The sequence below is a fragment of the Bombus pyrosoma genome, linkage group LG16 (assembly GCF_014825855.1).
Source record: "Bombus pyrosoma isolate SC7728 linkage group LG16, ASM1482585v1, whole genome shotgun sequence".
NCBI lineage: Eukaryota > Metazoa > Arthropoda > Insecta > Hymenoptera > Apidae > Bombus > Bombus pyrosoma.
The window spans coordinates 3,943,887-3,956,513 of record NC_057785.1 but is presented as its reverse complement, the minus strand read 5'-3'; the positions used below and the strand labels follow the sequence as shown (position 1 = coordinate 3,956,513).

Below are 12,627 nucleotides of genomic sequence, written 5' to 3'. Positions count from 1 at the left end.
CATGCAGGTTTACTCGTATTTCCAGAGTAATTTCCAATCGATGTAATTCTCTGGGCACACTTGGAGAAGAGTTCTCGCAGTTTGGAAAGAAGTTAGAAGAACAGGAAGTGATAGAAGAGATATAGGTGGCGTGCTTGATCGGTACCTTCTAAAAATCATTTCTCGCGCGAAGGGCCGACGGGTCCCTGCTCGAGCAGACCTGGGTCTCTTCTCTCATTCTGGTCCACCGATCACCTTCTCGCGCTCTCCTGAAACAAAATAAGAATAGTTACGTTAGTACGTAGGTATTTAATGAGACTTTTAGTTATTTAATTAATTGATATAATAAATATTTATATTCATAGAATAGATGATGTAGACATGTCGCAAAGCGGATCAAGTAAAGTGTTTAACACGTTGGAATTTGAAAACTTCAATTTGACTTTATTATTTTACTTATTAGAGTTTACTGTATCTTTTGCTGTGTTACGTTATTACAATGACAGTATTGTATTATTATTATTTAAAATATAATTCTGCTGAATAAACAGAAAATGATGGTAAAATGGAAAATAAGTATTTTTCCAGAGTATACTCCATGTGGCTTTGCTTTTTAGTAACGAAGCTTTAAAGATGCAAGTGTTGGGCGTCAGCTGAAGAGCAATCCCCCATACACCGAAACCCCACGGAAACAAGGAGCGTATGACGGGTTGCTCGTCGACAAGCGCTCCATCAAAACCTTTATATAAAGAATAAGATTATTATATCATCTCATTCTTTACTTTACAAATTCTATAACCTAGTAAACTGCTGAAACTAAACTCTCTGAAACTGTATTTTATTTCAGGTTGTGTTACAAGTAGATTGCTGATTTCCACGCATCTATGGGAAATTTAAAGGTGAAAGGATACAAAAAGGATCAAAAGTAAAGTACCCTTTATGATATTTACTGCGTGAAGTAAATATCTACTTAGATTCACTTCTTCTAGATATTAACCTAGACTATTTCCTTCCTTGTAACAAAGAGAGAGAGAGAGAGAGAGAGAGGAATTTCAAAGCAAATTCCTGGAAGTTATCGATAAGTTTTAAAGCTCCTATGTGAAAATTCAAAAAGTTGCATAGAAGTTCGGCTTCGACAGGCGGGAGTAATAAAGCTTCCCGGACTTTCGACTTTGTAGACAACTCCATGGAAAAACGTCAGCGTTATGCAAAGGAGTTCTCAATATGACATAAAGCTGGAGGAGCACTGTCCTTTTGATCACTCATCGTTCTTTTCACTTTCCTTTCCAATAAAACAATTACAAACTGCTCGTATAATTTATCTGGAAATAACCACATGCCAGATATATTTCTTTCCAATATTTTGATCAATTAAATATTTAATTTTTCAAAAATGCCGAGCACATGATCATCTAATTAATTTACACAAGCTTTTCCTTCCTCAGTAAATTAAAATTATAAAGAACCAAATATCCAAAATTTCCAGCACATGATCCTCTAATTACTCTATACACGTTTCTTTCCACAGGACTACGTATATTTGAATATTATACTCTTCTGAATATTTCGACCAATTCCATACATCAAATTCAACAGTTTTACTAATTCCAATACAATTGAAAGTTTTATAATTATATTCCTCGCAATATCAAATATCCAACTATCTAGATTTTCAACACTTGAACTCCTAATAAATGAGTTCAGTTTCAACGGCATAGATAAAGGTAACTGAAATCTTGGAAGTATCAACTACATTACCAAACAATTCAGACAACTGATTGGAGCTGGCGATTCCCTGATCACAAACACTATCTACAAAGCGCCCAAACGATTCACACTAGTATCTCACACAGAATCGGCGAAATTTTTCCGGCGAGACACAACAGCTCGTTAGAAAGAAGGGCAAAAAAAATGAACTGAAAAAAGCTGTCCACGAGGAGGCACGCGAGATTAACTACACCGGCTCACGCCAAGCGTATCTTAACAACGTCGTACACGCCACTTAACGCCCAACATCGCGGCACACGATTTTCCTTCTCTCCGCGAGGACGAGGAAGGCGACGACTTCCACGGGGGGACGAGCGCGGTCTCAAACTGCGCGACGACGTGTGTGTGCCGTCGTTAAATAAAAGGGGGGGCCTACTACTGCGCAAAATCTTTGTCGTAAGGGCGGTTCGATCGCCGTTTGGTCCATGTGATATCAGTCATCCTCCGGATGATAACTCAATCGTCTTCTTTTTCCTCGATTTCCGCTTAAAATCATTCCTCAGAATTATCTAATCCAAAGATTTTAGTAACATAATTAATATTTATGTCAATAATAAAATACGATAATTTAATAAATTACCTTAAGATATTTACTTTGAGATATTTACTGTAAACTGTACCTGAGGTTTGCCTATTCTATGGATTTCGTTATTTAATAGTAGAATTGATATTTGCCTAAAATATATATATGAAAATTATTTTCAAAGTTTGTTAAACTGATTACTATAGGTGCTACTTAAAATAATCGTGAAAGTGTAGGATGTAATATAGTATATGATAGTGATTTTAAATATTTAAAAATTGACTAGTTAGCGGCGTATGTGGTAAAAATTTTACGTGCTTTGTACAAAATGATCTTCAGACAATCTTCTACTCAAACTTTAATATCATTTAAGAGTTGCGTGAGATGATATTTGGAACTTCTTCGCATACAGTTCCCCCTTCACCGTTACTTGCTTCATTCATTATTTATTTTGAGCCAGAGTGCAGCGACATGAATAAACAAAGGCACGATGCGGAACTCTGCTTCAGAATGAATACACGTTTACGGTCATTCCACATAAACGTAGTTTCTTTCATCAAACAAGTCAAAACTGTGAAAAGAAGAAAGCTCTCTCAGAAAAAGAAAATATATATCGTCAAATACGAATATATTTCTTAATGACTATAAAATTCTCAAGAAATTCTCCATATAAGAAAACATTATTTTGAGTGCTGATATGCACCAGAGTTGTTACAAGCTACAGTCGATACTGTTATACTCGAGCAAAGAATCAGCGACATTCAACTGGTTCTCCTGAACTTCATTCCTCGAGTCCGCTTTCCGTTTCATGTTCTATCGATACAGAAGAGACAAGGAGAGCCTCCGGTGGCAATGAAGAAGCACAAAACTAGCAAATGAAAATATAGAAACGGACAGACCAAGCCTGACTGACCAACTAAGACAAACCACTTGGGGGAAGATACTACAATTGTGCACCATCTTGGAATTTCTTCTTCTCTTCAGCAAGAAGAAGAAAGAAAGAAGACGAACAATATTGTGAAAGTTAGGTTCTGCATCCAGCACAGGTAGCGTTGGAATTTTTATATTCTTCTTGGAGCGGAGATAGGTGTACCGGTTTAACGATCCCATTATCTTCAAAGAAAGTTATAGAAGGAGGATAGTAAAGCTATTTATACGCTCCCCCGCGTCTCGCCCTAAGGGTGTCGTTATTCTAATTATGGATTTTCCTCGTGTAATAGCCGGTTAGAAGTCGCGATATAAAAAGTAGCCTCCAAAAACGCTATCGCTCTCTTCTCTTCTTTAAAATGTCGCGATAATCTTCCAACACATTCTATATGCAGATTTCGGCTGAAAACAGGTGATCATCAAATTAATTGGAACAATATGTGTAGTTAAAGTAGTTAAAGACGAGGAATATTAAGAAGTGGTACGGTGAAGAGCAAAACGAAGCGATTCCGACTGTGAAAAATAGATGCCAGTAGGGTCGATAAGGTGGCAATGGACGCAGAAGAAGCTCGTGGAGCGCAATTTCGGATCGTACGGCAATGTAGCCGGGTCTGGATCGATAAGGGATACGTTTAAGGGCGAGAGTAACAAGAGCATCGCAGCAGCCAGGATCTTGTTCACTGTGTTCCTTACATCGATCAAGTAACACCTGCCACTATCCTTTGAATAATGACAGCAATCAAGTACGTACCCTTCATCTAAAGTCATAAAAGAGCAAGCAAAATAATAAAACATATACTCGCTAACCTCGAAAAGAGATAAAACACAAAATATATACTGAACGAGCAAGAACAGATACAAAAGAAGAGTATAAAGAATAAATAAGAAAAGTAGGTAATAGAGATACCGTACAGTAGTATAGAACGAGTGGAAAGAACATAGAAACACCCCTAGAAGAAAGGGTGAAGAAAGGGAAGAAGGGTCGAGTGAAGCACGATTTCGTGGTGGCGTGCCAGAGCCAATGGTCCCGGACCAGCGGATCGATATACCCTTTTTCGAGAGTGCCTTCAACCGACCCTCCCTCGACTCGTACTAACATACACCCACACGTACACATAAACACTGACTACTCTTTCCTCTCTCTCTCTCCCCAAGGAAGACGCGCGTGTTGCCGACTCTCTCTCTTAAACAGCTCTCTACTGAATGAATCAAAGTGACCAGCCAGAGTCCGTCCGGTTTGTCCATTGGTGCAACGTACCTTTCTAGTAACCGAAGGACGAGCAGCTTCAGAGCCAGGAACCCAATGTGGTTGGCCCAGTCCGCCTTTCCTTCGACTTTTTCAGCGAGCAAGAAGGAAGCGGGCACAAGTCTTCCGGTTGCAGCTTTCTCACCTCACCGTATAAACGCCACGCGGGAATCAATACGCGCGCCTGCCTCAAGCTTCTCCCTCTCTTGCCCGCTCGTGCTTCACCTCCAGTAAGCCTCTGTCTCTCCCTGTCTCTCCCTGGCTCTCCCGCGATTCTCCACTCTCGAGCAGCACTCTGACTGTCCGTGTCGCGGCTCCAGCCTCCCCGCAGCTGCTCGGAACCTCGTGCACTACCCCTGGTGAACTTGTACCAGAGCCAGCCACAATCACCAGGAGGCGACGACTCAGCGATCCTGGCCCTTTAGCCGGTCATCGAAGGGACACGCGTGTCTCGCGGACGTACGCAGCACGGAAAACCGAGGATTCGCCTGACGACGGTGTGCAACGCACCGCGCCGCATAACCACGACTACCTAGAGTACCCGGGCGGACATGTTGGTCGAGGGAACTGCGCACACGCGCCCCCGGCTCCTCTTCTTCTCGCGTATTCGCCGTGGCCCTCCAGACTACGCTGAATCAATTTTTCCGCCGGACCGAAGTCGGTTTTCGAGTTTCTTTTCAGTTCTCTTTATTCATTCCGTTTTCTTTTATTCTACTTTCGTTTGTTTGGGAACTTCTCTTTTGAAGATTAGAAGTCAACGAAGATGGACTTGTGGATGGAAGAGTGTAATTTTGATTAGAAGGCTTTTGTTAGTAGCCGATTAATCGAGTTTAGTTTCCTTTTTCCTTTTATCCTTTCTTTTTTATTTCCTTCAAACGAAATTTTTCGTTTTTGGAGATTAGCAATCGATGTAGACAGGCTTAGGATATAGGATTTTTGTTAAATATTGGAAAGAGGACATTTTCTAGGGAATTAGTAGCCTACTCTTCCAATTAGTTTCGTTTGCCTTTTCTCTTTTACAAGATGGAAATTAATAAAACTGAATCTGTGTGCAAAAATTTTGAAATCGTTCCGTGGGAAGATAATCTCATTTTACTTATTTATTTCTTGTATTTTGCTCAGAATTTTATTTTCTAGAGAATGGAAGTCAATAAAAATGGGCACTTATTCGCAACTACTTTTCGTTTCTTCATTATCTCTTCAAATTTTATTTTCCTTGGACTTTCTATTTCTGAAAAATGGATAGTCAATGGCCATGGATTTGTAAATTAACAAATTACATTTTAGTTAGACAATGAAAAGAAGTCGTTCCACAGATGGTTAATCGCAATTAGTTTTCCTTCATCTTCTCTTCCCATTATTTCATCCCACTTGAAATTTCCTTCTTTGGAAGAAACGAAGGTGAACTTAAGACATAGAAAAACAATGTTTTGGTCAGGCACAGAAAAGATGACATATCGTAGCGTAGATTAGTCGCGTTTAACTATGGGCTATGGTTATTTCGTTGAACTTAATAGGTTTATTGATTCTTCTGGATCTCAGTTGACCGAGCGGCTTTTTGATTTTTTTTCGCCTGACTCGATGCAACAGGTTATTTGAATGCTTTCTGCGGATTCTTTGTTTTTTTCGAACGATTCAGTTCTGTCTGTTCAAACAAAGACATACGTAGGTTCTTTCTGCATTGGGATATGATATACGATTTTCGGATTTTTTCTCTAGTAATTAATGGAAATATGGAATTAAGGTTCTGCATGTTGAACGATTCTTCGAATTATTTCATGGGGTGGCACGGAAACGCATTTAGTATCGAATATCAATTAATCTAACTGGATCTCCTCGGCTAACACATTTAAGCCATTGTCTTACATCGAGGTCGGCTTGTGCCGCAAATTATGGTTCAAACGTGAGAGCCACGAGTCGTGTTCATAATACAAATAACGATAGTATATTTTAATAAAATCTATCGAAATATTTCAACAGAATATGCTGAGTTACTGGGTTTGTGCACAGTGACACATAAAAATATTTGAATAACTTATAATGGAATAAATTTTGTTTCACTTATTAAATATCATAACAAATACCATATTTTAAATATTTTACAAATTTCTATGGCTTTAAATTTCCCATAAATGCATAAAAATACTCAGTCTACTGATAATTATTTTGATTAAATAATAATTTAATGAACCTACGTATCATTCAAACTGCGCTTAGAAAATCTTCCTAATAATTTATCAAATAATTTTGCTACACAGTCCTACTATTTACATCTACATTCTTTAACATAACTGATCTACCACTTCCCAAAATAATTAAATATTTACTTCAATACCAAATACCATTTGATAAATACAATATAGTATTCATGAAATTTAACGGGAACTATTGAGAAAATTTTGTTGACAGGAGACAGCAAAGGCGTAGTAAGTCCACGTAAAAACTGAAATATAGATTCGGCTGGTAAATTGATTCTGTGCCACTGTACGACGAGTCCTGGCTTCTTCTGCTAGTTCTCAGGCTGTCGAACCGTCCGCACGCAGACGTTGAAATTCTTCTTCCCTCCTACTCTTCCGGCCACAGAAACGGCGACAGTGACAGAGAAGCATATGCATAGTGCTACATCGGTTTTCCACGACTTCTCCGAGTTTTATTAAATTTCTTGCCTCGCTGTAAATAGTCCCTCATACGAAACGATGCTTATCGAGGCTCCAGGATAAGCAGAGCCCACCCCTAGTCCGCTGCTTTCTATCACCAACGGATGTACTCGGTATTTCCAGGCTCTCCAGGATGCTCCGATCGATGGAATGCCTCTTAAATTTCTTCCTCGCAGTTTCTAAAGCATACGATATTTTTCTATAATGAGTTTTTGTGAGATACTGTTGCACCTGTGGCTCCTTGGTGCGTAAAGTTTACTATTTGTCTTTTATTTTCAATATCGACATCTGGAGATCTGCAATTTTTTCACATTTAGCATAAACGATTCAGAAAATAATCATCTATCTAACTTTGAACAGGATTTCCTGCATTTTTTGATATTCCAAAAGTACACACTTGCAACTTTTTATGGGAGATGATCGTTAATAATCATACTATAACTGTAGTACCATATTCGTCTGTCAAGGTTACTAGAATTAGAAATCAGTAGAATGCAAAAGCTTCCTATTCTTCATCGAAGCACTTTACAAAAATGTCGTTGAAATCTGCAAAAATACACCAATGTAAATTACCAAAGTTTCTATGAATTGATCATTTCGACAAGCAAGACACGTTTTATATGGGCCTTTTAGAAAATTCGTCAGTTTCTGAAGGTTGGATAGGTTGGAGAGCCGAATTGCAGCATCGATAAATTGCAAAGGGAGGATCTTCTGAACTGTTCGTTCCGATGGAACGATTTCTCGACGGTCAGGGTCGGCTATTATGGTTTTCCTCGAAATCACGTCGTGTAATCGCCGTATTTTACGAGCTGCCGCGAACTACGGACTATTAGGTCGATACAGCCGCAAAACCTAGGGCCACGCTACTTCACAGACACGTTGATTGCCTCCTACGTCGCTAATTTTTTCTCCTTTCCCTCCCAACAGGGGTGCAAGATCGCAATCAGCTGCCAATTGTCATACTACTCTCTGACAGAAGTCACTGAAAATATACAGAACCTTAACATGAACAGGAATCTAGTGGTTTGTGCCAGCCACGAAAATCACTGAGCAGCTCATAACGAAAATCACCTTTGTCTATGTTTTCCCTCTTTCCAAAAACGGAACAATAACTTTAATCTCTATTCGATGCACAGTTCAACGTTTTAAACAAAACTTTCATCGTATTACACAAGTCCCTTCTTGATCTACAATTATCTATAATTTCTATAATAATAATTTATAATTAATATTAAATTTTAACAATATACATCTCAATAACAATAATTTTTTCTCCTAAAATGTGACCTCCAAGAGACATAACACTTAGTTAAACTTGGTCACAATCTTCTTTCTAGAAAATTAATTTTTTTAACAGAAAGAATGACTCGGATGAAAATTGTTCTGACGTTATGTCAGTTGAGATGGAAACTGTTTTATCAGATTGCAACATATTTTCTTTCATTTCAGTGAAACAGCTGCTTAATTTCCTTATAGTTTGAGAGTAAAACGCGGCCAGAATGGATACGTTAATAACGGTGAGAATCGTCGCAGAGTTTCTGCCGGACGTTCAATAAAATTCCCCGTGAACAGCTTTCAAATTTATTCGGGTTCGACGCTCGTCGTCGTGACGAGCAATTAAACGCAAAAACGAGAGGGAGATCCTCGCCACTGGGGGATGACGGGATCACCGAACAAGATCGATGAAAGTTACTTGTCTTTCAGCTCAGAGTATATCAGTTTCAACCGTAGACACCAGAAAACCTGAACGTGAAACGGGATCTACCTTCATCCTGCTTCACTGATGCCTCTAACCACACCAATTGTGGCCTAGTAAGTTATTGTTCAAATTGATACTTGAAATCTATTTAGAAATATTAAGTGGAATTAATAAGATTCTCTTTGCTAGAGAGAATTTATCTTCTCTTATTGTTCTTTTAATATTAATCCACAGCAATCTTCAATTATTAAATTAAAATTAAATGAAACATTTTTTCATTGTTAGATTAAATTAGAATTTCTTTATAGAAATTAATTATATTCCAGATTATAGCAGTTCTTTTGGAAATATCAAGGCTAATCGATCTTCGTTCAGTAGATCTGAAGATATTAATAAAATTAAATAGTTCAACCATTAAATTTCCATATTTTTACTTATTTTCATGATTTAAATAATCAGTTCTCTAAGACAGCGTTTAAAAAATTCTGTGCAGTTGCAGTATCGCAGAATTTAACAAAAGTATAAGTATCATTTCATTTTTCTCACAGAATCCGTTCCATCTCTTCTAAAGAAGAAGTTCTTCTTTTAAACTTATACCACGAAAACAATTACGCGAGTACGTATGAACCGAATATTTTGGCCACATCTTAAGTATGAACAATCCTACTAGTATTCTAACAAATGAAATACACATAACCGTAAATTAATCTACCAAAATTATAATAGCAATTTCTCTTGACGCTCTTCTTTTTTATCTATTTAATAACTTATGAAAGAGATGAAACAGGATGGTTCATGGAAGAAGCTGATGTCTTCTAGATCCTCGTTCGATCAACGTCGACGATTCGTTTCCCTTTCAATTAATTCTTAAGTAGAAGAATCGCCTCTCCTTCGTTGAACGAAAGTAATTCTCGCATGGAAGAATAGGCGGCTGGGAGGAGAGCTAGCTATCTTATCGAGGAAATTCGTTCGAGTGATTCACAGCGAGAGGGCCCCGTCGTGATCCAAAGTTAAGTCGCTCTCTCTTCGTTGTCATTCCCATCGAGCCTAAACGTCCCACTTCCGGTTCGGCTATTCTAGCCTGGATCGATTGGAGAGACCGCCTCGTGTCAAAAACACTCGGCAGAAAGACGTTGCCACGGCGAGTCGAGCCGGATCCTCTCTATTTGATTCATAAATTTCAGAGCGGTGTCTAACTGAAACTGCAGAACCTAGGAAAGATTACATCTTTATTCTGTTTATTCATAGAAGCTTCTATTCCATTTAGAAGAGTTATTTTAAGTAAAACTGGTAAAAGTTCAAAGAGATTGATTCAGTGAAAGTTAAATGGTACCTTATTCTTATCTTCAATCTTCATTTTTATCTTCTTCAATGTAACACACGCTTTGCTATTCAAATATAGCCACACATTTCTGGCTCTGCTTTTTGTTTATATCTTATCAGAAATATCCTTATTCTAACAAAATACCGTTCGACATACTGTCCATTGCTTTGTTTACGCTTCCAGACCAATTTATACTGTGCAACAAAAATTAAAATGCAATTAACTATACAAAATTGATCCACAGGAAATTAGCAGATCTACTTGATTTAATGCCACGACTTTTCATTCCAGTTTCTGTCTTATTTGATTTGTTGAAATCTCACTCAAATACAATCCTTCTTACTCTAAATTTGCTCATCCTTTTTCCAAACCAATCTTTAAAATAGTCTTAAATTTCTATTTTATAAGCATAAAGCTTCCTTTTAGAACATCCACTTCGGCGTGGTTAACAGAATACGCAATGCAGCAATAATTAATACAATATTTATCCAGTTTACATCGCAGACGGTTTTTCTTCTCGGTTTGAGTTAATTTGGCTCGTTAACGCAACAGGGAATCGCGAGGACTTAATAATTCCTGATGCATGCCGGCCCTGCTACTCGACCTGGAGTACGATGCTGTGATTGGACGGCATTTGAATGAATGCCATCCGGCATTCACACCTTTTTTCAGCCCCTTCCTTTCAGCCGCGACCCCGTCCATCGTGAAACCCCCGATGTACTCGAGGGTTACGGTAGTTGACACGCGAGCAGCGTGAGCGTGTGCTCGCGTGTGCTTTCCACGTCACGCACACGAGCTACCAACACCGTATCAATTCTCCTCTTCGCCCTGATTGTATATAAAATTATGCAAATTTTCAATTTGTCTATATATAATATAATATATCGAATCTTCTGAAATTTAAAATATTTTGGAGCTCTAGCATGGCTTTTTGCTTGAAATTGTTAGTATTCAGAATGAAATTGTATTCATTGTGTTGTAGAAATCAATTCTTCTCTCTGAGTATCTCGGTACTTTGAAATAATTTTTGCTTGAAAATTATTAATTGACTCGCTTGAATGTAACGTAGAAAATATCAAAGAAGAAGGTATTTTCCCCTAGAATCCCAATATGCTGAGAAGGTGCTTCTCTAATCTGAACCACAGTTACAGTGGTATCGATTATTTATTACAATACAGAGTTTCAGTGCACCTGTGCCATTTCCACGTTTTCGTCCCATCACTTAGTACAGATTTGCATCGACGAAAATTAATCGTTGTCTGGCTGGAAAAGTGTGTCAAATGTCTCAACCGATCGATTATTACGTTCATCAAGTACGTCCTGCCGATTGGTTCGTATTATCGTCCATTTGGCGACTCGGGGCTCCGCCAATGTCTGATATGGCACTGTTAAATTCATTTCCTAAATGCGACACCTCTACTAAAAGAAAACTACAAGGGAAAGCTGTGATAAGTCATATTTTTTGTTTTTCATACGAGAGCAATTTTAATATCTCATATATTGTTAATAATTCACGTATATTACCAAATTTGTCTTTTTATTAAAATTGGTTATGAGTGATATCATCAAATATATTGGTTTCTCAAAATTATTATGGTAAGTTAATTTTTTCATAAATCTTTATGGACTTGTCACATATTTTTAATCAGTTACACCTTTAGACTAAATGGGTTTTTCCTATCTTTAACTGTGTCATATCAAAGTATATCCTTTTAATCACAGAATAACATCAAGATCAATGAAATTATAGCATTACCATGATACAATGAAGACATGTGTTTTCCCTTGTAATCTTCGAATGTTCTAAAACAAATTATTTAAATTAATCTATATAAATTAACTAAGAATGAAATAAAACGATTTCTATAAGTGTTTGTTTAAGACTGACGAAATGGAGCAAAAGTTGTGCTTCCCTCAAGAGCAGAATTAGCTTCGCGAAAATTGCCAGCTCCTTAAATTCATCAAGATTACAGGTTCCTTCAGAAATCTCCAAGACACTCAAGTATAGAAGTTATTTTAAACTTTATACGCGATTAAATTGCCCGTGGATTCGTCAGATTAAGTCCCTCGATATTTTCAGAAATTCTCACTCCTTGGTACACCCTAAAACTTCCAAATCCATTAACACCTTATTATCGTCATCTAATGAAAAGTGAAAAGACATAAATTCTAATATATAAATAGAATTTCATCAAGTTTCAATTATTATGAAGCCATCTCTAATTAGTCTATTTTATCCATTAGATATATTCTTTCCTATCTATTTATTTTAAATGAATTTTGTTATTAACACTAAAACTAACAAGCTCTTTGATACGTTCCAGATAGTTAATTGGAATTAATGTAATATATCCAAAATAAGTGTTTCTATCCGAATAAAACTAAAGTATTAATAACACCAAAAATATTTATCTATTTCTACTAATTGAAAATTATAGTAGAAACACATTTTTGATAATATGGGATTGATTTGACAATATGCTGAATCTTAAAACTGTTTCTCTG

The 12,627-nt window shown here is 37.3% G+C and overlaps 1 protein-coding gene and 1 long non-coding RNA gene across 2 annotated transcripts in view; both read right to left on the bottom strand.

Annotated features, from left to right (window-relative positions):
* Window positions 1–6,534, bottom strand: part of LOC122576209 (rho GTPase-activating protein 100F) — a 54,859-nt gene extending 48,325 nt beyond the window's left edge. Inside the window, exons 1-2 of the mRNA XM_043746143.1 lie at window positions 4,455–6,534; window positions 146–248 (exon numbers count right to left, since the gene is read on the bottom strand). The gene's annotated coding sequence lies outside the window, so the exon portion shown is untranslated. The remainder of the gene's footprint in view (window positions 1–145; window positions 249–4,454) is intronic.
* Window positions 6,535–7,646: 1,112 nt separating this feature from the next.
* LOC122576784 lies at window positions 7,647–12,329 on the bottom strand. Its single transcript, XR_006319895.1, has 4 exons — window positions 11,647–12,329; window positions 11,314–11,552; window positions 10,132–10,950; window positions 7,647–10,009 (listed from the first exon to the last, which is right to left on the bottom strand). It is a non-coding gene; the product is annotated as an uncharacterized LOC122576784 (long non-coding RNA).
* Window positions 12,330–12,627: the final 298 nt, after the last annotated feature.